We start from the raw sequence: 27,228 nt of genomic DNA on the forward strand, positions 1-27,228 counted from the left end.
GTGTTTCACTCCACAGTGAGTCTCTGGTGTGCCTAGGCCAGCTCCCAGCACAAGCTCCCAGGCACTGAGCACATTCTTCACCTTGGGAGCTCTGTCCTCACACCTGCACAGGCTGGAGACCTCCTGGGGTAAGAGAGGAGCAATTCTGCTTTTCTCACCCAAAGAAGGACACGCCAGGAGCTCAGCACTGGGGTTTGATGTGCTGCTACCACCCCAGGTATACCCAGGGCACCCAGAACCAAAGTCCCACCTGGGTCTCTCCACCCTCCCGTTGCCTGAGGCTTTGCAGTGCTGGGGACACCCTTCATCTCCTCCTGGGGAGATTTGCTTCACCAGAAAAATCAAACCAAAGCAAACCAAAAACACAGAACAAACCAAAAATTCACCAGAAAAATAGACCAAACCCAACAAGCAAACCCAGCCCAAGCCTGATCTTTTTAGCAAGAGAATTTGTTTAGAAGCAAGCAGTGGTTAAACACGTCCAAGAGAATATTCAAAACCATTTCCTAACTTGCCTGTCAAATAAGATTGAGCCAAATTGCTACTGGATAAGCAAAGGCTGTGCCAGAAAGGAAGGGGCTGGTGTCCTTTGGGGCGTGGCGTGATCTCCATCACAGGAGGATCCACTGTCAGAGCTGCTGTATAATTAAACATTGCCTTTATCTGGGCAGCTGGCAGAGCAAACACAAAATCCTGGTACAGGCAGCCAGAGGAAGCAGCCCAAAGAGTGCTGGAGCAGCAGGCAGGAGGAATGAAACAATCGTTCAGATACTGGGGATGTGGCTGAGGCTGCAGCGCAGGCAGAGGTCAGCTTGGACAACTGTAATGGACATGCTACAAGCAATTAATTTGTTGGGTGAAGTCAGGCTCGGGAAAGCAGCCAGAGCTCCTGCTTATCTGCTGTTCAGAAAATAATGGATTTTTGGAGCAGAGGCCAGTGAAAAGCTCAGATCCTTAACTTGGGGCTTTGTTGTTGCTGTTTACAAAGAGGAGGTGTCAGCGAGGCTCTGGTTTCCAGGGAGGACAGGGGACAGCAAATTCCCTTCAAGGACATGGATCCTTGCTAGATCCTTATTTATGTAAGAGAAACATTATTTTTACAATTGCAGCTTATTGAATTATAAAACATTAAATTATATTAAAATTATAAATAGATTGTAATTTATAAGATATATAAAGTTATTAAATCTACAAGACATTATGGATTGTTTCCAAGAAAAAACTGCAATGCACATGTTGTGCTAAATGAAGTATCTGGGCCTAATTCTGTGTTGCAGCACTGGTGTGACCCCGTGGAAGAGCAGAGCAGCTGAGAGCCAACCTCAGCCATCCCATGGAGAGAAGCATTTCCCTTCCTCTGATGCTCTCTAAGGCCCACAGCATCACACACAGAGTTATTTCCATTTGCAGGCACCTCCTGGCTGCTGCCTCTGCTTTAGGAAGCAGAAGGCTCTGGGAGGAGGAGGAGGAGGAGGAGGAAGAGGAGGAAGAGGAGGAGGAGGAGCTCTTGGCCGAGAGCTGAGGTCCCCCTGGTGCCATCCAGTCTGGACCTGGCAGTGCCAGTTCCCCTCTGGATCTCTGAGCTGGATCCCAGTGGCTCTGTGACCCCAGAGCCCGTGGCTAAAGGAGTCCTGGTACCACCATTCCCAGTCCAGGGAAGGATCAGAAGGGCAGGGGAGGAAGGCCCTTGCTCTTCTGCTCTTCCCAAGAGCTTTAGGGTGAGCTCTTGCCCCTTTCTGGCCAGAGCTGAGGTCACTCTGGTCACCTCGGGCACAGGAGGTGGGCAGCATCCCCCAGCCCGAGGGGAGCTCCCACCCTGCAGCCCCATCAATCCCTGTCCTGGGCTCTGAAAGCCATCCAGGCCTTGCAGAGGAGTGGATCAATCACTTACACAGGAGACACTTCCCAGCCCTTCCTTGGAGATCACAAATCTTTCAAGCAGGCAGCTCTATTAGATGGGCACTTCAGCCAAATCATTAAACTCGCTGCCAGTCACAGGGAACAATAACCTCTTCTTTCCAAACACTTATTATTCTCTCAGTTACTTATTTACTAAGAATATTTTGATTTGCTTAATGCTTGGAACATCTTTCTCCACTGCTGAATTAGAAATGATGGAATTGCACATTCAGGATAATTAAATAAGACAGCTTTCTCCAAATAATAATAGTGTTGTAATGTCAGACAATAAATGGACCCAGCCAGCGCAGGCAGGTCTCCTCCTCCCCTTCTGGCTGTGCTGCCTGGACTTTTCCAAGGGACAACGTGGCATTAAAGCTGATGGAATCACTCAGGATGCTCTTGAGAGGCTTTTCCCTCCCAGCCATCAGCACCCCTTTTCTGTCCTTTTACAGCTTCACCAAATTTTAAGGAAAACACTTTAAAAACACTTTACCATGGGCTGATTTCGTATCAGTGTGAAAAGCTTGGACATGGAGCCACAGAGCCATGGAATGCCAGCCTGGCTTGGGGTGGCAGAGACTGTAGAGACCACCCAGTTCCAAACCCTCTGCAAGGCTGGGACACCTCCCACAGGACACCTTCCACAGCCACACATTTTCACACTCACACCTTCCTGACTTCCAAACTCTGTCCTTTTGGGAATTTAGTGATTTCTGTTGAACTGAAGAGAGGTTGCTTTTAGCAGAGAAGAGAAAATCATCCTGGGAACCTCCTAGACTTTGTTGTTTGCTGTAATAGAGTTAGAGAAAGCTCCAGTTCATGTATTTAGGCACTAAATACATTCCCTTTGGACCAGCCCAGCCCAGCATGCCCCAAAGCACCGAACACTGGCTGCTATTCCCGAATTCTCCAGGAGCAGCAATCCCAGTGGAGTCCCCACCCAGGAAGGTGCTGTGGTACCCAGTCCTATCACAGCTGGCACTCTGCTTAATTAGTCCTGACAAATCCTGATAATGAATCATTGAGAATATGAGTTAAGCATGAAATAAAGCAAACAGCAAGGATCTTATGTAATTCTTCCTACTTCAATGGCTGCAGGAATTGAGTCATAAGATTGTTTTGGAACATTTTATGACACAAGTCAGGAGAGCTCTTTGTAAATGAACTTTTAACTTTTTTTCTTTAAGGGCTGTGCACATTTTGTATATGTGGAGATCTTTCCCTCATCTCTTTTATTTATTCCCTTGATGTCCCTCTTCATTCATTTTGTAGCAGGCCTGCTCTGTGCAAGGTCTGTGCATAACCACAGCAAACTCAGGCAAAAGCCATCGCCAGCCTGGTGTCCCCAGGTGATGCCAACAGCTCCTTTCTGTTGCTGGGGGTTCAGGGTGCAGATTTTCACCTGTGTTCTCTTGCTCTGACGGGCCCTCAGACAATCATGCCTGTTGCCCATTTCCTGGTACTTCACCATGGCTTGCTGTTGTGGCAATGAAATGAATGAAATGAATTTTCCCTGGCTTCTCCTCTCTCAGCACTCACCTGGTGGCCTCCAGATCCTGGTGTTCCTCTGGGGGAGCCAGCACTGAACTGTGCTGTGCCATGCTGCATCACCCAGCTCAGCTCAGCTCAGCTCAGCTCAGCTCAGCTCAGCTCAGCTCAGCTCAGCCCAGCTCAGCTCAGCTCAGCTCAACCAAACCCAACCCAACCCAACCCAGCTCAGCTCAGCTCAGCTCAGCCAAACCAAACCAAACCCAACCCAGCCCAGCCCAGCCCAGCCCAGCCCAGCCCAGCCGTTCTGCTGGGACACAGGGACAGCTGGGTCCTTGATGGGTTTTGTTCCATCCAACCACACCGTGTGGGGCCATGGAAAAGCCTCTCCAAGGTACTTCCAAGGGTGGGAATGTGGTCTAGGACCACAGGGTTGAGCTCAGGGTCTACCCAGCAATTTTTGACTCTTCCTCTTCAAGACTCGTTGTGTTTTCCCCAGGAAAAAACAATGTACAAGGAGAGGGAACATCTCCATCACCTACGAGCTGCTCTGATACTGTTTGGTTGGAGATGCCTCATTATTGTAATGAATGAAATCAGATCTTTCAAACCCCTCTTAGGGCTTTGGGAAATGCAGGCGTTGAACTTCCTCTCTCAGGAAACCCTGGGCTAATAAGAGCTTTCTAGACTTGCTGGAGCTAAAGGAGTGGAGAAAGGAGCTCAAAATAAGCTGGAGTTAGGGCAGAACAAAATCCCGAGTGTGATTATTTAACCCTCTTTGTGGGGAGCAGCAGGGCGCTGATGGAGCCTTTAATGAGCTCCAGAGGCGCTCCCAGGGCAGGAATTGCAGGAATTGGAGGAATTGTGCCTGAAAGGAGCTGAGCTACTTTTAGTCAGGCTCCGGTGGGGTGGGCTGGCAGCCTCAAAGCTGATCCACTTCCACCGAGGTCGATGAAAACTCATTAATTTCAGAGACTGGAGCATTAATTGGAGACCTGTTGGCAGAGCAGGGGGAGGCAGTCTGGAGAATTAAAGAGCAGAGCACACAGGACATCCTCCTCACACGGACCCTGACGCTGGGGACGAGCACAGCCAGGTTCAATTCCTTACACAGGAGATCAGGTGGGCCACAAGGGTTACAAACAGGCTCTGTGTGTGTGGGTAACAATATTTTTACACCCAGAGAAAATGGATTTTATCCTCAATTAGTCCAAATCGAGGACAGCCCTTAGCGGGGCGCTCCGATGGCTCGGGATGTGCTGCGGTACAAATTGCAGGGCCTGAGGGTTCAAGAGGGGAACTGCCTCAATACCCTCCCAAAAATTCCATCCAAACCTCAGCCATGCTCAGGAGTCCCTGTGGGAGACAATTCCTGAGTCAGAAAAAGGCTTTTATGGAATCCAGGAGGACAGGGCTGCCTGTGTCTGCACAGAGCTCACATTTCCCAACTTGCTGGCACTTGGCTTCTGCTGGGTCCTTCAAGGGAACCAAAACACTTTGTCTGACCCAAACCAAACACATTGGAATGAATATTTAAAATATTTCCCTTATTTTTTCCAATTAAATGGAAACAAATATTATCATTTCTTGATATTATGAGGGCGTTTTGTTGAAAAAACGACGTTCAATTGTGTTTTTTGTGCAAGCTGTAACGCAGCCCCTGGCCCTCCTGGAGCTGTCCCCGAGGGCTGGGGCTGTGTCCCCAGGCAGGGCTGGGCTGCAGAGTGGTCCTGCCTCAGGACCTGGCACCCTGCTGGACACAGCTCCAGGCTGGACACCAGGGGGTTGTGTTAGGGATGCTGCCAGACCCATCTCTCGTCTCAGTTATCCACAATAAATCCCTTTTCCTCACTTCAGGATGATGCTCCAGTGAAAAGCAGGGCATGGGAAAGGGATCTTGTGCAGGAAATGCCCCCCAGCCCCTGCAGCCAGCTCCATCCCTGGGCTGAGCACACAGCCAGGGGACCCCTGCAGCCCTTCCTCCTCCAGAGCACCATTAAATACAATTTAATGTATTAATTTATTGTGCAGGCAATCCTGCACAACGGGGAATTTCAGCCTGGCCCTTTCCCAGCTTCTCCCAGGTGTGGAAGGAGCTGCTCCAGCACCTTCAGCAAGGATTGTTTTATTGTGATATGCAGAGCTGAAACCCAAATCTGATACAGATATTGGATCAAACCTTGTACTCCGTGGCAATCTAATTTTATCCTGACATGTTGATTGCTCGCTCTTCATCTGTGGCTGCTGTCCCAAAGGGGGCTAAGTGAGAGGAGCTGCAATTTTTTTTTTTTCCTTTCCTGTAAGAAGATGACATGAAATAAATTCAGAAGAACACACACAAGAAAAATGTGGGGTTTGTTATTCACAAGACAGCTCTGAGGAGGGAAAAAATTGGAGCTGAGATTTGTGAGGGATGGTACAAAATATGATGGAATTTCTGACTAATAAATCACAGAAAACCATTCCAAACCAAGGGAACTGGTCCACGGAGAGGCTTTTGAAAATCACTCTGCATTGTTCTCCCTGCTTCCAGCAGGTGGGAAACATGGAATTTCTTGGGAAAGCCAGGCCTGTGACTCATGGTGTCTATGGGCAGCTGCTAAAGGGGGATTTACAGCTCACAGACCAACCAAATCCAACCCCCAAATTCTGGAATTTCCATGTGAGGATTTCCCTCAGAGGCACGTGCAGCACCTTCAGGGAGGGATGCTGAGCTTTGCCACAGTGGAGAATTAATTACCTGCCATTTAAACAAGGGCTTGCAAAATTTAAAAGTATTTTCACACATTTCCATGGGTATCAAAGTCCAGCTGTAAGGCTGAGGAATGGCAGCACAGGGCACAGCACCAGACCGGAACAGCAAAAGCACAAAGAACCCTTAAAGCACCAAAGCAAAGGCAGGCAGGAGAAGGAGCGAGACCCTTGGCAGCCAGAAAGCCACAAGCAGCAGATCCCTGGTGAAAAGCACATCTCTCACTCAAACATTGGTGTATTTTCATAGAAAAGGGCCAGAATAAATCAATTTTGCCCACTTAGCTCTGTTGAAAGCAGCCAGTGCAGAGCTCCTGCTCTCCTCAGTGCGGTGGAGGATCCCTGGCCCATCTCCCTGGGCATTGCCCTGGGGCTCTGGGGGTCACTTCAGCAAATATCAGTCCTGCTAATGGAAGAGGGAAACCTGCTGTCCATATTTGCAGAACCAAAGCGCTGCCCTTCATTTTCGTGCAAATATTTAAGAAAAAAGTCAAACACAAACTCACCAGCCCATCAGGAAAACCTCATTTGCACCCCTGACAATCCAGAGTTTCTCACTGAACCTCTCTCACTTCTAATAACCCAAAACTTAGAAGTGCTCCTTAATTTTAGCAGCTTTTTTTTTTCCTCTTGACCCAGATACAAACAAGCTTTTACTACTGGGAAATGTAATGTTCATGCAGCAGTGCTAAACCATCATTTATTTTTGTATTAAACCAGGAGAGTTGCTCTCCTTCCTCTTTAATGACCCACCTTGATGGTGCTCTGCATTCTCTCTAAGTTTAGAAGGTGTTTTAGATTCCCACTCTGGCTCCTCCATTAGCTCAGGGTCCAACTCTGCCTAAATCAAAATGAATATTTGAGACACACCAATGGTGGCTCAGGTTTGGAGTGAGTAGACAAGAGTAAAATTGCTTTTTATATGTTTTTTATTAAAAGCAATTCAGTTTGGAGAGCCAGAAGATGAATTAAAAGAGTGATGCTGGGCTGTGTGTTAATTGCAGGCCGTTAATTTAATTAGGGAGGGCTGATGAGTGCGGGGCAATGCCGCTGGAGACTCCGTGGGCCATGGAGAAAAATCCTTGTCCTCAGCACATCCCTTCCCTTTTCTGGTGGTTTGACTCATTAGCAATTTTCCTTTTCATGCTCTTTGAGGGGAAAAAAACAACAACAACAAAAAAGGCATTTTGGAGAAGAGAGGAACAAGTAAAAGATGGGCAAACCCATGAGAGCACTCAGGGAGGATAAAACCCTCCTGGTGTTTCCTCCTCAGCTTTTCCATTCACACGTGGTAGCTCCAGCAGCAGGGTCACATCAGGCAGCCCCAGCCACCAGAGGCACTTCCAGAGGGCAGAGCCTGCCCAGCCTTGGCTTTGGGGAGCCACAGGAGAGTGCAGGAGCTTTCAGTGTTCCTAACCAGGACATGAATTCTGAACAGCAATTCAAATCCAATCCCATAAATCACCAACTTCCCATCAGAGCACTGCTTGAGGGTGGGCAGATTAAGATGTGCTAACATTTAAATAGCCACTGACAATCCTCTTGAAACACAGCAAATTTCCTTTATCCTCACTGCCAGGAAGGAGAAACTTCCTTTCCAAAATGGAAAATTTTGGTGTTACTTTACATCCTTTCCTGGTTTTATGAGGCAAAAGTTATGAAGACATTTCAGACATGAATTACTTGAAACTTCTGCTCAATTCCAAACAGAACTAGGCTGGAATCCTCCAGATCAGAGTGGTTTGGAGTTCATTTTTCATTTCTACACCAGTGAAACATTTAAGGTTGAACTTGATGGTCTTTCTCAACAGCGACCATTCTGTGATTCTGTGAGCACAGTCTGAAAAATCAGAAGGGAAAAATGACACTCATTCCACTCCCTGAGAGAAGCAGACCCATCCCAGCTCCACGCTGGGTCTCTCTTTAGCCTTTTCCTTCTCATTTTGCTGGGTTTTGGGAGGGCTCCAGAGCCCAGGTACACTGGGAGTGCGGGATGGAGGCTGGAGAAGTTGGAAATGATCTGGATTCCAGGTATTTACAGAGAGGGGACCAATCTGCACCCAGAGAACTGCCAGGGAACGTGGCTGTGCTGGAGGAACAGGACCCTGGAGAAGCAAACGTGGCCAGCCAAGAGCCAGGCCAGGCAGCTTCAACAGCTGCATTATTTGAAATGATTTAATTGACAATGAGTGTGTAACCTGAGGCTGCAATGAGCAAAAACCCACCTGAGCCAAATTGCTGGGACAATCATTTGCTGATTAATCCCCAAAGTACATCTTAAAGAACATAGCCAAAGACTTCAGGACCGTGGTCTTATTTTAACTGTGCCACATCCTATTTTTCATTTACGGGTGCAGTTCTTGTTAAAAACCTGTAATTTCATCTTTGGTTCACCCTGGGAGAAGTCTTTGCCTTGTCCCAAAATACTCACTTAGAAAAGCTTTCAGCCAAAGCTTGCAACCAACAATAAAAACAATCTCCCTGAAACCACCCTCAATTTGGGGCATTTCCATCAATCCAGCTCCTGCTGATGCTCCCGTTGGAGCTCGGGCTGTTAAATGATTTCTCACTTTCCTCCTCGCTCTCAAACTGCACAGAATTCTCACATTTGGGCACCGCTGGAAGCAGAAACAGGAAAGCTGCAAAGCTCCTGGGTCTCCGTGCGAGGCAGGGAGGATTTTGCCCTAAATGTCCCCATTCCCATCACATCCTTCATGTAATTGAGTTTTAAACCTCGACTTGAGCTTCCTGTTGGCAGCTCCTGGCCCACCACACCATCCGTTCTGGGGCCATTGGGTGTCTCCTGGGATCTGGGTTCAGCTCCAGGTTTTCCACACTTTTGCTGTGTAGGACTCCAGGGAATCATCTCATTCCTTGCTGCTGCAGCTCCCCTCCCTCTCAGCAATAACAAACCCACCAATTCACATCGCTCCAAGACACAAGAACCATAGCAATAAAACTTGCAAACAGAGGAGAGAGAGAGAGAGAAGCATGTAAATATGATTCAAACCCAAGCTGAAGTTACTAAAATCCAATTGAATTCAAATTTCTTTTCCTCCTTCCCCTGGCTGATGTTTCCCCAAAGCTGCTCCCTTGAATTACACGTGCACAGTCACCCTTCACTTCCCACGCTGGGAAAACCCCATCACCTGGTGTTGCTAATGGAGAAAACCATTTAAAGGATGGAGATTTTGTCCAGGTGAGCTCTGAGTGTGTGGAATGACTGAGCAGCCAGGGACGCCTCTGATGCTGGGAAAGGTTTGCAGGAATGAGACCAAGCAAATGTCTGGCCCCCATTTCAAAAGGATCACAGCATTTCTAGAAGCACAACGAAGAGTTTGAGCAGTGGTAACAACCACAGAGAAGGGTGTGACCTGGGTTTGAAGAGGTGTCTCACCATCATCAGCCCAAACCTTCCTGCTGGAGCACCAGAGGCACAGGCAGGTGACAAAGAGGTGACATCTGTCAATGGCTGTGCTGGGCTGATGCTGCTGCATTTGGTAAGCCTGACTTGTTTCCAGGATTTCAGCCCTAGGGAACAAGAAGGATGTTGGTCTGAGTTCCTTGGCAGCAGCACTGTCTGCTTCTTATTGCCCAGGAAATGTGGCTTTATGGCAAACACAGGTCCCGGTTCAATGGGGTTCTTGGTGGGATGAGAGAACAGAGCTTCCAGAAAACAACTGCAAAATAAGCTCAGATAACCAAGAAATTGCTGAGATCCTCCAAGATCCTCCAGTGTGGGGGTGGAGAGGCCCTGGGATGGATTTCCAGAGCAGCTGGGGCTGCCCCTGGATCCCTGGCAGTGCCAGGCTGGACACTGGGGCTGGAGCTCCTGGGACAGGGGGAGCTGTCCCTGCCATGGAGCCTTAAAGGTCCCTCCCAGCCCAACCCATTCCGTGATTCCCTCACAGAGCACACACAATAAATGACATTTTTGGAGCACTCCCATCTTCCTGGGGTCACCACCAGGGTCCCCTCCAGGGCCAGAGCTTTGGGTGCAGACACAGCACCCCCAGGAGCTCAGCCCTGAGCTCGAGCTGGGATGTGGAACCTCCTCTGTGCTCCATCAGCCTGTGTGGAGGCCTCTTGCAAAACCAGCCCTAATATTCAAAATTTAGCAACACCGTCTGTTAGAGATTTTGTTAAATAAAAACAACTCATTACCGAACGTAGAACTGGGAGAAGGATCACTTTCTTTCACATACAACTGATTTTCTTCAGCTGGAAAAACACAAATAGTCGTTTGCCAGTATTTCTGAAACGTTTCCAAAGGTTTCTGACAGCAGCCACGTTCCTAACCTGTAGCCAAAGAAATAACTGTATTATTAATCTGGAACTGGCAGTAACTCCTGACATTTGAATTATGTTGCTGAAAGGTGTCTTTTTACCAGCTGGTAAATAACGATTGCCTAATTACAGATATAAATCTGGGGAGGTATGAATGCTCTGCTGAAAGTGATGAAAATGTTTAATAAAATATGGCCCAGAAATGGAGAACGTGATGAGATTCAGCATCTTGACCACGGGGGTTTTCTGGATCTGCTGAGAGAACCACAGCCCCTGAGGATGGGAAACGCTGATGCTCTGAATTGTCCCAAGAAATCCGAGCTCCTGGTGTGCCATGGATCCCCTCCTTAACCACCCCAGCTCCTGTGGCTGCTCACAGAGGAGCATTTATGGTGTGCTCTGCTGATCATCACCAGACCTTTATTAATTTTGTTTCTCCAGTGAAGTTTGATGAAGATACGGTTTCCTGTTGGGGCCTGGATTTGTCACCTCTGTGATTCAGACTTATATCATAGATCTCTAATGATAGAAATTGGAAAGAGATCAAAACTGTAGTTTATTTTTTTAATTATTTATTTTAAATCACTTTTTAAATTTCTATCCCAAGTCAATTATTTTACAAAAGCCATGGCAGCTTGATCTGAAATGGCTTTATTTTGGTGCTTCACTTTCAGTTTTTTGAGTATTGCATTTATTCATTATAATTTTTTGTTATGTTTTGGCAGTGGATAAAGACAAATTTTTGTAGTTGATTGATTTTTCTAATTGTAGCCTCACCGAAAATCCCCAGCAGAGCTTCTCCAGCGACTCCCACAACTCACAGGCTGCAGTACAAAGCCTGAGACAGAGCTCATCCAAGTGCCTGCATGGAAGAGCTCTCTGAGTGTGGAAACCATGGAATGTCTTGGGATGGAAGAGTCAACCCAGCCCCTCAAATCCCACCCTGGCATCCCTGGGAGGGTTTTCCAAAGCCTCCTGGAGCTCTGGCAGCCTCAGAGGTCATGCCCATTCCCTGGGGAGCCTGGGCAGTGCCAGCACCCTCAGGGGAGAATAAAATATAAATAAAATATAAATATAAATATAAATATAAATATAAATATAAATATAAATATAAATATAAATATAAATATAAATATAAATAATTTCCCAATAATATAACAAAATGTATCTACATATATCTAATATAACAGAATAATACCTACAGGTGTATATACAATATCCTGTAAATACTAGCATAGCTTGGGGAATGGTGAATGGCCTTTCTGAGAGCTGAGACACAGCACAGCTCAGTCCAGGCTGGGTTTCATAACTCACCATTGTAATTATCAGCCACAACTGTGATTTCAGCCCAGGTCTCCATCCCTCTTGTACAGCATGGAAGGAAAAGTGTCAGGCTCAGCCTCCCTGCCTTGCTTCAGGGAACGAGCAGGGAGTTCATTCCCAAGCTGCCAGTGCAGCTCCTTTCTCCAGCGCTACATTCATTAACTCTGCAGCACAACACCCAAATTACTCCTTTTTAGCTTCTGCAAAGATTTTCATGCCATGCTCGGGGTGGTTCCATCTCATTACTGCTGCTTCTTTACTGTTCCCTTACTGATGCACAGGCACTGCCCATACAAGGAGTCATTAATAAGTCACGTTCTCAAATCCATGTGTTCCCCTGAAAGGATCTCTGACATAACATCTGCCTGTGTTCACATTACAAATTACAACAATGAGATTCTGATTCTGCTCATCCCATCCCACCCAGCCATGGCAGGGACACCTCCCACTGTCCCAGCTGCTCCCAATGTCCAGCCTGGCCTTGGGCACTGCCAGGGACCCAGGGGCTGCTCTGGGCACCTGTGCCAGGTCCTGCCCCCCTCAAATCACCAATCCCACCACCCTCAAACCCCAAGAATCTTCCTAATGCAGACCTTCCTGAGGCCAGCTCTGCTGTGGTGCTGAAGAACACACCAGGGGATCACTGTGCATTTTCTGGTGACCAACTCCAGCCTTCCTCAGAACTCTGCTCCAAACCCCCCCCAGCAGCCAGGGAGCAAACCCCAGCCCTGCCATTTCCACACCAGTTCCCTGGGCTGGGCACAGCTGAATGTTTAACCAGTAAAGGGGTTTCAGGAGGAAACCTGTAGAGGAGAGGAAGAGCTGGGCTGCAGAAGCTGGAGCTGGCATGCAAGGCTGAATTAATAGCTTAATGCAATTCAGTTCTTACTGGTTGCCTGGAAACTAACTTCGAAAAAAAAAAAGGAAAAGCACAAACCATAATGGGTGTAGAGGGCTTAATAGGGAATTATTGATGCCACCAGACTGTCTGACAGTCTGATGGATTTCTAACGAAATCACTCCGAATGCTCCTTTATTATTGTATGTTCTCCCGAACAACAAGGTCCAAGGGCGAAGGAGAGGAAATATTCCGTGGGGTTAATGCTGGCAGGAGAGCCTGGTTGTGCCAGGGACAGCTGGAATGCTTTCCCTGCTGCTGGTGCTCTCCAGCAGCAAACACAGGGAGCACTGGAGGATCCCTGCCCGAGTGAGGCTGCTCGAGTTCCCCCTGCAGCTCTGCTCTCAGGTGGGAGCTGCTGCATCCCAGCTGAAAACCAGGAAGCAAAGACCTCACAGCCCTGGGGACAGCTTTAGTGGATGCTCATCCTGGTGCTGGGGAGGGAGAAAAGCAGCCCTGGAAAGTTCCTGCCATCCCAGGGGCTGGGGAGTCTTTTGGGATGAGGAACCTCAGCAGAGCCTGGAGGAGAGGAGGGACCAGGGCAGCAAACGGGGACCAGGGGGAGCAGAAACAGACACTGGTTTTGTGGACAGCTCCTGTCCATCCCAGTAAGGACCTGCCAAGTCTGGGAAGGCACAAAGTTAACTGTTAATGATGCATATTTTAATTAACTGAGGAAGCAGCTCAATGGTTCTGGCATCACAAAGCAAATCCTGTCCCCCAGCAGCCCAGGGTCACAGCAGCATCACCAACAGCCAGACCCTGGTGCCCACTTTTCCATCTTGGAACAGTGCAGGTCTTATCCTGATCATTTGTGACAGGAATTAGGTCAGTTTAATTACCTTAAACTTCAGATGAGCATCCACCTCTCTCCTGGCTACTTTTGGATGTGTAAACAGTGCACAGCCAGCACCAAAGCAAAGAACACCAGGAGCCCCAGCAGCTGCTGGAGACCCTCCCCACACACAAACACCCAGCTCCGTGCCTCAGAGACAAACCCTGGCAGCTTTCCAGGGGTAGAGATGATCATATGTTAGAAACAGCTTTGGGAACAGACTCTGTCTCCTCTCCCATCTCTGAGGTGCATTGTACAAGGGCTGGATAATGTAACTGTAATATAGAACATATTGTAATATAGAACAGTGCAGGGCTAATTTTGAGTCTGCTCCTGATTTATCTGTGATGTCAAGATATTCAGTAGATACCTCGAGAGCATTTTAAATAGTCTCTAAATAAAGCAAGTCATTATTTCTTGCTAAAAATGGGGTTTAAAATGAGCTAGTTACTGTAAAAAACAACAAACTGTAAATTGTTTTCCAATTTCATAAGTCCCTTTCCTGTTTCCAAGTGATCTGTGGTAATAAAGTATCAACATGGAGATCAAATGCCCCAACAAAATTATTTAATGACTTACAGAATGTATATCCCTACAACCTAAGCTAAGACAAACATAATCACACACCCTTTTTATTACAGTTCTTTAGCCACTGGGGATAGAAAAATAATTTAGCTACCAGTTCACTATTTTTCATTGTCATCCCATTACCCACAAGTTCTGTTTTCCATGTATCTCTTTTTAGGAGCTCCTGAACCAACAAACCTGGAAGGTGCAGCTGTTTGAGCCCTCAGTGGTGAGAGGAATTTCTGGATTTTCCAGAAGGATTGGAAGGGAGGACATGGGTTCCAGGCTGAGAAGTTGAAAAACCTTTTAGGTACAGACTTGCCTCTGAACCAGTGTGGATTTCCAGGGATGTCCCTCCCTGTTGGGAGTGTTTGTGCCACGTGGGGAGCCCACAGCTGCAGGGAGGGGAGCCAGGGAAGCAGCACAGCCTCACCTGGGGAGGGACCTGGGCACCTGCTGGGCCAGCTGTGGGAACAGCCAGTGCATCTTCTCCCCCAGGAATCTCCATGGAAACAAACTGGGGAGAACATCCCCCCAGCTCCTCACACCTCCCCCAAAACACACAGGTACTGGATGGCCACAGCTGCCAAACAGCTGGATCAACAGCTGGACTTGATCCGAGGGGCCTTTCCAGCCTTGACAGCTCCAGGAGAAACGAGCACTGAGCTCACAGGACTGTCCCAGGAGATCCTGCAGCAGGTGAAGCATTCCAGCATTCCCAGCCCGTGTTTGGAATTTACACCCAGCTCACCTGGGGTGGGTTTCCCTGGGTGAAGCAGGAGTGGAGCAGCTCCAGAACCTCTGGAGCAGGGCTGTGGGTGCCAGGGGGGCTCAGCCCCAGTGTCAGGGGCTCCTCTGCTCCACGGCACGAGAAGGGGAGCAGCAGCAGAAATGAGGGGGATTGACATGGGCAGGAGGGCTGGCAGCCAGCAGGCTCCGTGAAACCTCACTGACCAGAATGTTCTGGGCACTCCTGGGCCCTGGAGAGCACAGCTGGAGTCAGCTGCTCCTTCTGTCCTTCTGTCCTTCTGTCCTGGGTCCCAGGGAGCACAGCTGGAGTCAGCTGCTCCTCCTGTCCTCCTGTCCATCTGTCCTGGGTCCCAGAGAGCACAGCTGGAGTCAGCTGCTCCTTCTGTACTCCTGTCCCAGAGAGCACAGCTGGAGTCAGCTGCTCCTTCTGTCCTTCTGTCCATCTGTCCTGGGTCCCAGGGAGCACAGCTGGAGTCAGCTGCTCCTTCTGTCTGTCTGTCCTGTGCCCTGGAGAGCACAGCTGGAGTCAGCTGCTCCTTCTGTACTCCTGTCCCAGAGAGCACAGCTGGAGTCAGCTGCTCCTTCTGTCCTTCTGTCCATCTGTCCTGGGTCCCAGGGAGCACAGCTGGAGTCAGCTGCTCCTTCTGTCTGTCTGTCCTGTGCCCTGGAGAGCACAGCTGGAGTCAGCTGCTCCTTCTGTACTCCTGTCCCAGAGAGCACAGCTGGAGTCAGCTGCTCCTCCTGCCCTGCCCAAGCCCCAGCTCCTGGAGCTGTGGATGAGCCTGGAGCCATTCTGCCAGCCAGCTCTCAGCAGAACCTTTTAACGAAAATTGCTGTCTCCTCCTTGCCATCTGTGGAATTCAAGAGATTTATTTGAGCTCAGGAGCTGTCTGGAGCTGGTGAACTTTTGATGGTGGACATAATGAAAAGCATCCCTGAGCCTTTTCTTCTGGAAAGAGGGAGATGTCCTCCCGAAGTTCTAGAATGTCCAAGTCTTATTTCTTCATAGCTGCTGGAACAAATAATTCCGAGGTTGTTACTCTGCAAAATAATTCATAGATTCCAAATACTGATATTTATAGCTGAAGCAGAACTCCTAAAATCTCATGGTTCTAATGGGAATGTTGGCAGGTCCTTTATTATGTCACAGCTAGCAGTGGTGTTAAAAGTTCTGGAATCAAACTATCAATGCATGATAAATGGGGGTGAGCTGCTTGTGTCACACCACTTATTAAGTTGGTACCATAAATTATTGCACTGTAAAAATCAATGTTTACTTCAGACTTCCCTCCCATATTTTCATTGCTATTTTCTAGAATTCATTTAAAAACTACAAGAAATGAGAAAAGAAAAAAAAAAAAGAAACCCAAAACCACGTGAATCAGGAAAATTAATTTTCTTCAGGCTGAATTGTTCTTTATTGCCTAAACAAAGCAATAGTGGAGGGTGTTGCAATTATTAAAACTAGCTAGATAAGAAAGGATGAATTGGAGATGGATCAGACCATGGAGTCAGATATTAACCAAAAATTCCAAGAGTTGAATTAAGAAAAGTATAATATTTTTAAATTTTACTCTTTTTTTTGCAAATGAATCACTATTAATCAACAAATTCAAACTTTTTATTCCCAGATGAGACCTCCAGGAACTCAGTCAGTGTAGCATGAGCTCACCTTTAATGTCAGGCGATGTTCTGATGTTAAATCTCCAGAATTTTGCACAAGGAGGAGCATCCACTGCTGGGGCAGGACAGCTCTCACCCCCCTGCTCCGAGGGCATCCTGAGAGCTGCCAAAATCCACCTGGATGGACAAAGTGAGGAAAATCCTTCATTCATCTGTCCTGAGCTGGGATGTGCGGCCCTTCCATCCCTCCCTGAAGGACTCTCCCCACATTTAGGATCCCTGTCGTTTCAGGGATGCTGCACAGCTCTTAAACCCTGCTGGGGAAAACCCAGGAGCAGCAAATTCCAGAGGGATTTGTGTGGGAGGAAATCCTGTGGCCCTGTTTGCCCTGCACAGCCAAAGGTGAGCTCGGGATCACACCTTGCCCATGGCTGCACAAGTGGCACATGCTTTTAGGAGCAGCCTGCCAGGTCCCCTGAGCAGGAAACAGCAAGAAAAACACATTTTCTAGGTTTTTACACCCAAAGAGTAGAGCTTTTTGGAAAAAAAAAAAAATTAAAAAATTGTCCCTGGTGTTTCTGCCAGTTTGGTTTCAGCTTTTACTTGGCAGGAGCTGCACGCCAGCAGCCGTTCCCCACTTGGTTCTGATAGACTCTGTCTCCCAAAATCCGAGTTTTTGGGGATTCCTCTCCTCAAGCTCAGCACCCAGCCACTTCTAGAGCCTCCCTGCACTTCCCAAAGCTGAGGGCAGCATTTCTCAAGTGCCACCTACATTGTACAGGCTGGCAAAAATCTCCTTTCCTCCAGGCCAAGCACAGCCCCGGGATTTATTGCTAATAAGTCAGAGATTTCGCAAACAACAGCATCAAAAAGCACATTAGCTCTACCTCTGAGTGAGCACATCCCGTCTCCAGTGAGGTTTTATGACAGATGATTCAAAGGGGAGAAATTAGGAGGCCTCAGAGGCTTTTATGGCTTTTCTTGCCTCATCTGTATTTGGGAAGCATGGCAGGCGGGCTCGGTGCGTTTGGCTTTCCTCGAGCTCCTCGTGCCATGAATAACGGGCAGGAACAGCCAGGTGCCAATGAGAGCTGCCTGGAGAAACGTGAGAGGGAGAATTTCCCACCTCAGCCAGCACAGGGAGAGGTCCCCAGGCAGAGCAGGAGGCACCAGAGTGCAGAATAAGGCAGGGACGTGGGGGATTTGGGATTCCAGCAGGACACTGCCTTGCTTTCCTTGATGGCCACCCACCCTCTGGGACTGTGGGATTGCCCTGCTTTAAAATAAAGAAATAAATACATTGAATTTTGCAAGATAAAAGTTTAAATATTGAACTTCACCTGCCTTTAAAAGAAGGGACTGAGGAGGAAGGTATGGCTGTCTATGGTTTAACAACTTCAGCAGGGATTCTGTGCAGAGTGGAGAAAGGAAAAGGCTCTCCCAGGAAAAGCCTCTCAGATCTCAGGCCAAAATTCTCCCATCTACAAATAAACATTTTTAACCCTCTTGTTGGCCATGCTGATAGGGGCTCCTAAAGGTTGAGTACCTGTGCTTTTTATTGCCTGAGGTTTCAGCAGCGCTCCCAGGCAGGATTTTGCAGATGCACAAACTCATTAATCTTGCAGGTTTCAGGGTGCATCTGCAATCTTCTTGCATCCCACATTCCTACCTATTACCTCCAATTTAGATCATCTGCCTTGTTTTCCACCCGGAGCCGTCTGCAGAGGGGATCTGAGCCAGCACAACTCCTTGCTATGGAGACTTGCTCCTCGGTGACGTGAGCGGAGAGTTTTGCATGAAAATCAAAAGAACAATCTCTGAGGAGTCTCTCCTCTGCTCTCAGACTGTCCTGAGAGCACAGCATGGCCTGAAATGAAAAATCACACATCTCCTTCTCTCTACAGCTGGAAAGGTTTAACTAATTAAACCAATTCTTTTGCTGTAAAAATATGAAATTAAAGGGTTGGTTTTTTTTTTTGCTTACAAATAATAGACAGAGGCAATCTGAGCTAATCTGGTGTGTGAGTGTGGGGAAGGATGTGCTGCAGAGCTGCTCTGGGGCAGATGTTTAATGACTGACTGAATAAACCCTGTGTGCCCCAGCTGGATCTGTCCTGTACATGCCATCATTCTTCACAGGTTTGCTGGGATTTACTGCCCATCCCTTGATGTTTGTGTACCTGATAGACAAAGACTTCCCAGAATCCCAGAAGGGTTTGGGTGGGAAGGAGACCTAAATCCCATCCCAGCCATGGCAGGGACACCTCCCACTGTCCCAGCTGCTCCAGCCCCAATGTCCAGCCTGGCCTTGGGCACTGCCAGGGATCCAGGGGCTGCTCTGGGAATTCTGTGCCAGGGCTCTCCACCCTCCCAGGGAACAATTCCTGCCCCAAATCCCATCTAACTCTGCCCATGAGTGTTTTTCCCTGAGGAGAGGAGTTCTGCTGTGTTCTGTGGTCTCCAGGCTCTGCAGCCACAGGCAGGACCCTCCCTCTCCCCACTTGTCTGCTGCTGCATTTCCCTCCCAGAGCATCCCTTCCTGTGCTCCAGAGGGCTGGAGGCAGCACAGCCCCACAGCTGGAGCTGCCCACCCCAAAGAAAAGCCGTGCCAGTCGCACTCCCAGCTCAGGATGCTGCCCTTGGCACGGGAGGAGGGAAGCAGGCTTTGCTCTGGTTTGTAGCAAAGATGGATGGGCTAAAGCTGAAGCCCTCAGGCTCCAGGCCCTTCCCATCCAGTTGTTGCTCAGTCAGGTGTGCCAGTGGAGAGGGACGTGAGGAGCTTTAAGGTCCCTTCCCACACAAACCATTCAAGGATTCTGTGCTATTTGTGTCTCAGAGTTCCCAATTTACTCACTGCATATTACACACGTTATGTTCAATCTTAAAATATTACTTATCTTGATATTATTTTTAATTAAGTGCAACATTTCTGGATTTTTTTTTGATGTGGTCCTGACCTTTCCAGAGCACTGAGCTTTGCCAGCAAACCCAATCATTTGCCCATGCTGCACAAAGGCAAAGCTAACTGCAAAATAATATTGGTGCCATCTATTTATAGCAGCTATAAAATCCCCCCAGGAAGCTGCTAAATCCCCTTCTCTCTGCTCAGATATGAGGGGCCACAGTGTTGCTTTTCCAGTGGGGTTTCATTATCCAATACTGGTGATTGATGCTGTTCCTGAGTAATCTTTCAGATAAATGAGCCCTCCCCATCTCATTTCCATAACTATTTTATCACAGTGTGAATTAGTTCCTCACACTTCTGCAGAGTTACCTCTCCAACAAGAACTTCTTTACAGAGCAATAGAAACATCCAGCAAATAAAAAATATCCCAGCAAGTGCTGAATATCTCCCCAAAAAAACTCAGATTCTTTCTTTTAACAATTAAAATATTGACATTTTTTCATCAACTGCATTCTCAACAGGTGAGAAAATCCAAACCAGGAAACAAGGACCAGGAAAAAGATAGGGATGTTTTCTAGGAAAAATAGTGGTTATCCAATAAAATCCAATCCAGACATTAAATCAACTATGTGAAAATCTTCCTTTGTCAATATCCGCAGGAGTTTCCTAAAACATCTCTTCTTTTTGGAAAATAGCTTCAAACTAAATTAAAAAACAGCTTCAGAAACCGGGTTTAGAGGACTTGGAGACAAGAAAAGCCATTTGTTCTGAAGCAATCTGGGTTTGTTTAGATTGGTTCCCTCAATTCTGAGCTGAGGAAGGTGTGAAAATAGGCAAAGAGGACAAGATTTGACTGCTCTGGATGAAAGGATCAATTCCAGGCGAGTTTCTGTTTGTGCTCACTATAAACCCATTTTTTCAAGGGTCTCACATAAATCCAAATGTGCTCTGGCACTGAATGAAGAATGGAGCTGAGACCAGGCTGGGGATTTGGGGGTGTGGGTGCTCACATTCAGCAACACAGGTCTCACACCTCACCACTGGTATGTGCTTAAGGTGCTCTCTTCATCAAAAAACTTATACTTAAAAATAAAATAAAATATGCTAAGCCCTTTACTAAGGAGAGAATGTGAGATCAGAGCAAAAACCAGGTGTGGAAAACTACAGCCATAATTCAACTGCTCAGATATTTCAATATTTTCGCTTTAAAAGTCATTCTTACAAAAAAGCTGCCACATCCACAAGTTGACCGATGTCATATATATAAAAAATTGTCCTTCAGAATTATTTTAATCACAACTAACATTGCCAAACCAGGTTTTAAAGCAGTTCCTAATGGTAGCATTAAGCTAGGAGAGTGCAGAGAGAAGAGCATTGAGGTGCAGCACTGGCAAGGGTTGAATGGGCAGGGAATTCTCTGTTTGGGGGGTTCCAGGCAGGGTCAGGTTTCCCCTGTGCCACCCCCTGCACTCTGCAGTTCCAGCTCCTGACCCTGAGGGGTGCCTGGGGCTGGGGCACAGCTGGGCACAGCAGGAGCTCTGGACCAGGGGCACCCAGCATCCACAATCCAGGATTTCAGGTGCCTTTGAGTGTTTGATGATGGCCCTGGAGGGTAATGGCAGCTTGTGGCTGCTCCCACATCAGCAGCAATCCCTCCATTCATTCCAGCCCCACCACCCTCCCTTCCCAAAGCTCTGCTGCCAGCAATGTCCAGTCTGGGATGGGGAAGAGTCAGCTCCCAGCTGAGAGCATCCCCAAGCTGCAGGTCAGCACATCCCAGCAGAGAGTGAGGATTGGGATGCTCAGTTCCAGCTCAGCACATCCCAGCAGAGAGTGAGGATTGGGATACTTGGCTCCAGGTCAGCACATCCAGCAGAGAGTGAGGACTGGGATGCCCAGTCCCAGCTCAGCACATCCCAGCAGAGAGTGAGGATTGGGATACTTGGCTCCAGGCCAGCAGATCCCAGCAGAAAGTGAGGATTGGGATGCTCAGCTCCAGGTCAGCACATCCCAGCAGAGAGTGAGGATTGGGATGCTCAGCTCCAGGTCAGCACATCCCAGCAGAGAGTGAGGATTGGGATGCTCAGTTCCAGCTCAGCACATCCCAGCAGAGAGTGAGGATTGGGATGCCCAGTCCCAGCTCAGCACATCCCAGCAGAGAGTGAGGATTGGGATGCTTGGCTCCAGGTCAGCACATCCCAGCAGAGAGTGAGGATTGGGATGCTTGGCTCCAGGTCAGCACATCCCAGCAGAGAGTGAGGATTGGGATGCTTGGCTCCAGCTCAGCACATCCCAGCAGAAAGTGAGGATTGGGATGCCCAGTCCCAGCTCAGCACATCCCAGTAGAAAGTGAGGATTGGGATGCTTGGCTCCAGGTCAGCAGATCCCAGCAGAGAGTGAGGATTGGGATGCTCAGTTCCAGGTCAGCACATCCCAGCAGAGAGTGAGGATTGGGATGCTCAGTTCCAGGTCAGCACATCCCAGTAGAAAGTGAGGATTGGGATGCTCAGCTCCAGCTCAGCACATCCCAGCAGAAAGTGAGGATTGGGATGCTCAGTTCCAGGTCAGCACATCCCAGCAGAGAGTGAGGATTGGGATGCTTGGCTCCAGGTCAGCACATCCCAGCAGAAAGTGAGGATTGGGATGCTTGGCTCCAGGTCAGCACATCCCAGCAGAGAGTGAGGATTGGGATGCTTGGCTCCAGGTCAGCAGATCCCAGCAGAGAGTGAGGATTGGGATGCTCAGTTCCAGGTCAGCACATCCCAGCAGAGAGTGAGGATTGGGATGCTCAGTTCCAGGTCAGCACATCCCAGCAGAGAGTGAGGATTGGGATGCTCGGCTCCAGGTCAGCAGATCCCAGCAGAAAGTGAGGATTGGGATGCTCGGCTCCAGGTCAGCACATCCCAACAGAAAGTGAGGATTGGGATGCTCGGCTCCAGGTCAGCACATCCCAGCAGAGAGTGAGGATTGGGATGGTCAGTTCCAGGTCAGCAGATCCCAGCAGAAAGTGAGGATTGGGATACTTGGCTCCAGGTCAGCACATCCCAGCAGAAAGTGAGGATTGGGATGCTCGGCTCCAGTCGATCCGGCGTTCCCGGCCTCGTTGCCATGACAGCAGAGCACCGGGGCTGCCTCCTCTGCTCTCGCTCCTCTCTGCAAGCGCAGCTCTCCTCCAGCAGGGATGCTGCCAGGGACAGGGACTGACCCCAGGCTGCTCCTGCTCCCACCACCAGCGCTTTGGGAATTTTTACTGCTCCTATAGAAGGTGGGCATAAAGCAGAGTGGTGCCTGGGATGGAGAGAGCAGGGAATGCAGCCACAGAACCGGCACATTCCCATCGAGATGAGTCCTGCAGTTTATTGTTCCTGCAATAAAATCACAGAACTCTGTGGCACCACTCCTGGAGTTCAGGGGGACACGGAGCTCCTCCAGACTCCTCTTTGCTGGCAAACAAGGCTGCTCGTTCATGATGGAATCATTTGCATTTCTGCCGAGATGATGCCAAAATGTCCTTGTAATTTAAAACAAAACCCCTTGCTGATATTTGTATAAACTCTAGGGAATTGTCACCTCTTCTAAATCAAGATTTTTGTTGAAAACGAACACATTTTCCTCCATATCCTGGAACCTCGTTCTTCACGTTCTGTGCTTGTTCTTCAGCCTTGGGATGAGCTGAGTTTCCACTGAGACATCTTTCAAGCCTTTGTCCCCACATGTTCTTAGACTTCCCTTCAAAATTTCTGTTTCTATAGAAAATATTGATGTTTGCACACAGCCTGGCATTGTCTGTCGTGCAGGTGGAGCTCAGCCTTCCCAGCTGCCTGGGGTTTGTCCCCTGCAGGTCCCTGAGCAAGGACACCTCTGGATGTGGAAAGGGGAAGCAGGACCCAGCAGCTTTCATCCCCTTCCACTTCTCCTTGAAGGATTTCCTTTCCTTCCGAATGTTCTCTCTGAAACTGTGCCAAAACCAACAGCATTCCTCAAATTCAATTTGTTATTTCTTGAACAACAGAAGAAAGCATAATATTCTTGGGTATATAATATGCAAAGCATGCTTGGCTTCATTATTTGAAAAACTCAAGACAGCTTTGCCTATGGAGATTAGGGAGAGCAGAAATAACATTCCCTATGCAGAAATAACATTCCCTGTGCAGAAATGAAGCTGTTTGTCTTGGCAACATCCACAAATGCTGTCCCAGTGTTTCCCTGTCTCTGTCCATGGCTGGACACAGCACATCCCTTTCAGCAGCCACGTGGGACGTGGATGTGAGAAGCATCTCAGAGCCCTGGGAAGCTGCCCACATTTCACCTTGCTCCCTATTCCCCATCCCCTGGGAGCTGTGGCAGCTCTCTCCTGGAGCCTGGATGATCCCATCTGCCCATTCCTTAGGAAGCTGCTGTGGTGTCCCTGCCCTTGGCAGGGGTGAATGGTTCTCTGAGGTCCCCCCAGCCCAGCCCGTGCCAGGATTCCGAGGCACAGTGCCCATCAATCCCAGGGATCAGGACAGGAGGGGAATGCTCCATCCCACAGCTCTGGGGCTGACTCAGGGCTGTGCAGGAGGAAGCCAGAAGCACCAACAGAAGTGCTGCTGATTCAGCACCCAGTTTTCCTCTGCTTTTAGGGCTTGGGTGGCAGCTCCAGGCTCCCTTCCCAGCCCCTCAGCAGAACCTCTGTCCTTGCACAAGAAATCCCTCTCTCAAACCCAGGCCAACCCTTGCTCTTGGAGCCGTCGCCACCACGATGCAGCAAATCAAGCAGCAGCACTCCACAGGCTGCTGGACTCCTCTCAGCCCTCACACTCAGCCAAGAACTCCCACAGAAACGCTTTTATATCTCAAGACTACTTGAGAGGAACCTAAGTACTGCACTTTCACTGCCAAATTTAATTTCTTCGTGGAGCTCTCAGCTCACTTAAAAGCTTGCCAGCCTCTCTGAGGCTGAGAGCTCCTCAGGGCACGGCCTGGCCTCGCCACGGAGGCACAGCCAGCCCTGGAAGGAGCCCTGTGCTCCCTGCCCTGCTGCTCTGCCCTCTTCTCCTTCCGCAGCCAGAGAGCAATTCAGCATCTCGAGGACATCTGCTGTGGTGGCTGCAGTCACCCTCCTGCAAGGGCAGCTCACAGGGACCCTCTGCAATCCCAGGATCCTGAGGTTGGGAAAGCCCTCTCAGCCCATCCAGTCCCAGCTGTGCCCAATCCCCACCTTGTCCCCAGCCCAGAGCCCTCAGTGCCACCTCCAGCCCTTCCTTGGGCACTCCAGGGATGGGCACTCCAAACCTCCCTGGGCAGTTCCAAGGCCTGAGCTCCCTTTCCATGGGGAAATTCCTGCTCTGTCCACCCTGAGCCACTCTGGTACATTTTGAGGCCATTTCCTCTCCAGCTGTCTCTCATTTCCCAGGAGAACAGGACTCCCCCTGGGCTGCCCCTCCTGTCAGGGAGCTGCAGAGCCCCAAGGGCCCCCAAGCCCCTTTTTCTCCAGGCTGAGCCCCTTTCCCAGCTCCTGGCTGCTCCTCACGTGGGTGGCTGTGCAGAGCCTTCCCCAGCAGCACGTTTGGCACACGTGAAGGAGACGGGGCAGATCCTCCTGGGTGGATTTTCACGGTTTGTCGTGATAAAAATCCTCCAAAGAACAGAGAGCAAGAACTGAAACAGAGATGGTGCAGTACCCAGAGTAAATTGGAGAAACAAAATTAGAAACAATCTGTGTTTCAAAAATGTGGTCAACAGAATGCATCACCATGACAATTCTTGCTAGAAGCAACAAGAGAGGCTTCCTGGCACTGCTGAAGAAGGGCTGGTTCAGGAGTGAAGATTCATCAAAATGCAATTTACAGCACCAGAAAAATGTATCTGTAGTGGCATTTCATTGACTTTTATTCTTAAAATGTGAGAACTAGACTGAAGAAGCATTACCTTACACTGAATTCTGTGAAGATCCTGATCCTGACAGAAAATCAGAGACGTCTTTAGCATGTTCCTTAGTGGTTGCATTCCAGACAAAGCTAAAATAAGGATCAAAGATTTATATCACAGATATAAAATAAAATCAAACGAGAATCTCAGATTAAGGCACACACGAGGTGGGCTTTAAATTATAAATATGGTTCTAAAAGGAAACATAAAGAAAGGATTAAAATACCCACACAGTGAAAAATAATTCCTTTTAAAGGTGCCACCATGTCCCAGCTACGAGAGGAACACAACTTGCTGCAGTTTTAACCATGGACTCTCTCCAAACATCCCATTCAGGGCCCTGGACGTTCCTCCTCCCCAGCTGCCCTCCCTGGCACGGTGGGTGAGGATTCACAGGCACAAAAATGGATTGTTTTAATTTGGGGCAGCTGAGAGACGACGTCAGCGCTCTCCTGATAGATGAGATCACACAAATGCCTTCGCTCCATCGTCGTGGGGAGAGGGATCGGCTGGAAAAAGAGAGGAAAAAGGGAGCAAATCCACCTGGAGAGAAAGGCAAGGAGCCCAGAGCAGCTGTGGATCCCTGGAAGTGGCCAGGGCAGGGCTGGGAGCAGCCTGGGGCAGCAGGAGGTGTCCCTGCCCATGGCAGGGGTGGCACTGAATGAAATTCAAGATCTGAACTATTCTGGGAGTCCGTGATCATAAAAAACCCCAAGGAAACACAGCAGTGTTTGGATGACAAATGAAATAAAGAGCAGCTAAGGCTGGGGGTGGTGGTGGGATGGAAATCACGTCTCCACCTCTGGAGCTTCACCCAGCAGCTCTCCCTCAGGGGTTACTATTTACTACATTTTAGGGAGTGCAGGCACTGAGGATAAATTTCCTCTCTTAAGCCCATAAATCTCTGCAGGTCTGACTGAACGCTCAGCATGGTATATGTGTGTGGCTGGGCTGACCTTGAGCTGGGGAAAAGTTTGTTAAAAAACTTCTCCTTTTGGAAAAAAACCCCATTGCAGGCTGCCAAATCCTGCACAGCTGTCCATCAATTGCCACAAGTTGTCTTAATTTTTTAGTGCTTAAGTAACATTTCTTTCTTATCAAAATTCTTCATGTCAAATATTTCACTTTGAATGTTATGCTATGTTAAAAAATAGTAAATCACTTAGCAACTAAAATGAAATATCTAATGCGAGGTCAAATTGGCTACTTTGTTGATTCTGGGATGAAATAACAATTTTTTATCATTTTTGGTTTTAGCAAAGCTTCTTTTTTTTCCTTCTTTCCCCAGGCACTTTTGAATTGCCAGGGAATAAAATAAATATATTACCCCCAGGTAGGTACTGTATAAGTAATATATGGTAGAGTTATAATAGAACACTGAAAAACTCCATTACATTCCTGTTCCTTTGTCAGAGGCAGGACTGGTTGGAGCAGCACTTGTATATCTCAGTGATATCTAATTCCCAGGGAAAACCTTCCAGCACCGAGAGCACAGCCAGCTGCAGGCAAACAGGGTCATCAAACACTGTCAGCAAACGGATTATTCACAGAACCGAAAAGGAAAAAAAGAAACAGGAGAAGAGACAATGTCTATAATATTCATAATTCAAAATAAAATGATTTTTGCCCAATGGCAGCGCAGCTCCTGGAGCGTGTGGCGTGGAAATGGGGGTCAGACCCCTCTGGCACTGCTGAGGAGCTCAGGAGGGATCTCCCACCTCGGGGTTTTAGGGGAAATCCCCCTGTGGCAGCAAGCCTGGCCAAGTTCCCAGCTCTTCCCACTCTGGAACTCAGTACTGCACCTGTATCCCACGGAAAACTTGTCCTGTGAGAGGGACACACCCCATGGGATCACTGGGGCTGGAAAAGCCTCCCAGCACACCCAGTCCAACGTGTGCAACCAGGCCTTTGGCACTAATTACCCAATTATGACATATTGTACATTCCTACAACATCCCTACTATCAAATTACCCAAACCTGAGTACTTA

The 27,228-nt window shown here is 48.5% G+C and overlaps 4 long non-coding RNA genes across 5 annotated transcripts; 1 reads left to right on the forward strand and 3 right to left on the reverse strand.

The window, feature by feature from the left end:
* Window positions 1-7,052: 7,052 nt before the first annotated feature.
* LOC111934919 (uncharacterized) lies at window positions 7,053-13,420 on the reverse strand. The gene is made up of 3 exons (XR_002867497.2): window positions 11,743-13,420; window positions 10,306-10,440; window positions 7,053-9,672 (listed from the first exon to the last, which is right to left on the reverse strand). It is a non-coding gene; the product is annotated as an uncharacterized LOC111934919 (long non-coding RNA).
* A 369-nt stretch (window positions 13,421-13,789) lies between these two features.
* Window positions 13,790-16,805, reverse strand: LOC111922386 (uncharacterized). Its single transcript, XR_002860500.2, has 2 exons — window positions 16,474-16,805; window positions 13,790-15,810 (listed from the first exon to the last, which is right to left on the reverse strand). It is a non-coding gene; the product is annotated as an uncharacterized LOC111922386 (long non-coding RNA).
* Window positions 16,806-18,385: 1,580 nt separating this feature from the next.
* LOC147650933 (uncharacterized) lies at window positions 18,386-26,067 on the forward strand. Its single transcript, XR_015274907.1, has 3 exons — window positions 18,386-21,094; window positions 21,940-22,221; window positions 22,363-26,067. It is a non-coding gene; the product is annotated as an uncharacterized LOC147650933 (long non-coding RNA).
* Window positions 18,979-26,941, reverse strand: LOC111934923 (uncharacterized). Of its 2 annotated transcripts, XR_002867502.2 has the most exons (5): window positions 26,634-26,941; window positions 25,470-25,748; window positions 25,240-25,328; window positions 22,353-23,285; window positions 18,979-21,369 (listed from the first exon to the last, which is right to left on the reverse strand). It is a non-coding gene; the product is annotated as an uncharacterized LOC111934923 (long non-coding RNA). The 2 variants fall into 2 exon arrangements; XR_002867503.2 differs by lacking the exon at window positions 25,470-25,748 and having other exon boundaries at window positions 19,900-21,369; window positions 26,634-26,764.
* Window positions 26,942-27,228: the final 287 nt, after the last annotated feature.

Source organism: Cyanistes caeruleus, chromosome 11 (assembly GCF_971803275.1).
Source record: "Cyanistes caeruleus chromosome 11, bCyaCae1.hap1.1, whole genome shotgun sequence".
NCBI lineage: Eukaryota > Metazoa > Chordata > Aves > Passeriformes > Paridae > Cyanistes > Cyanistes caeruleus.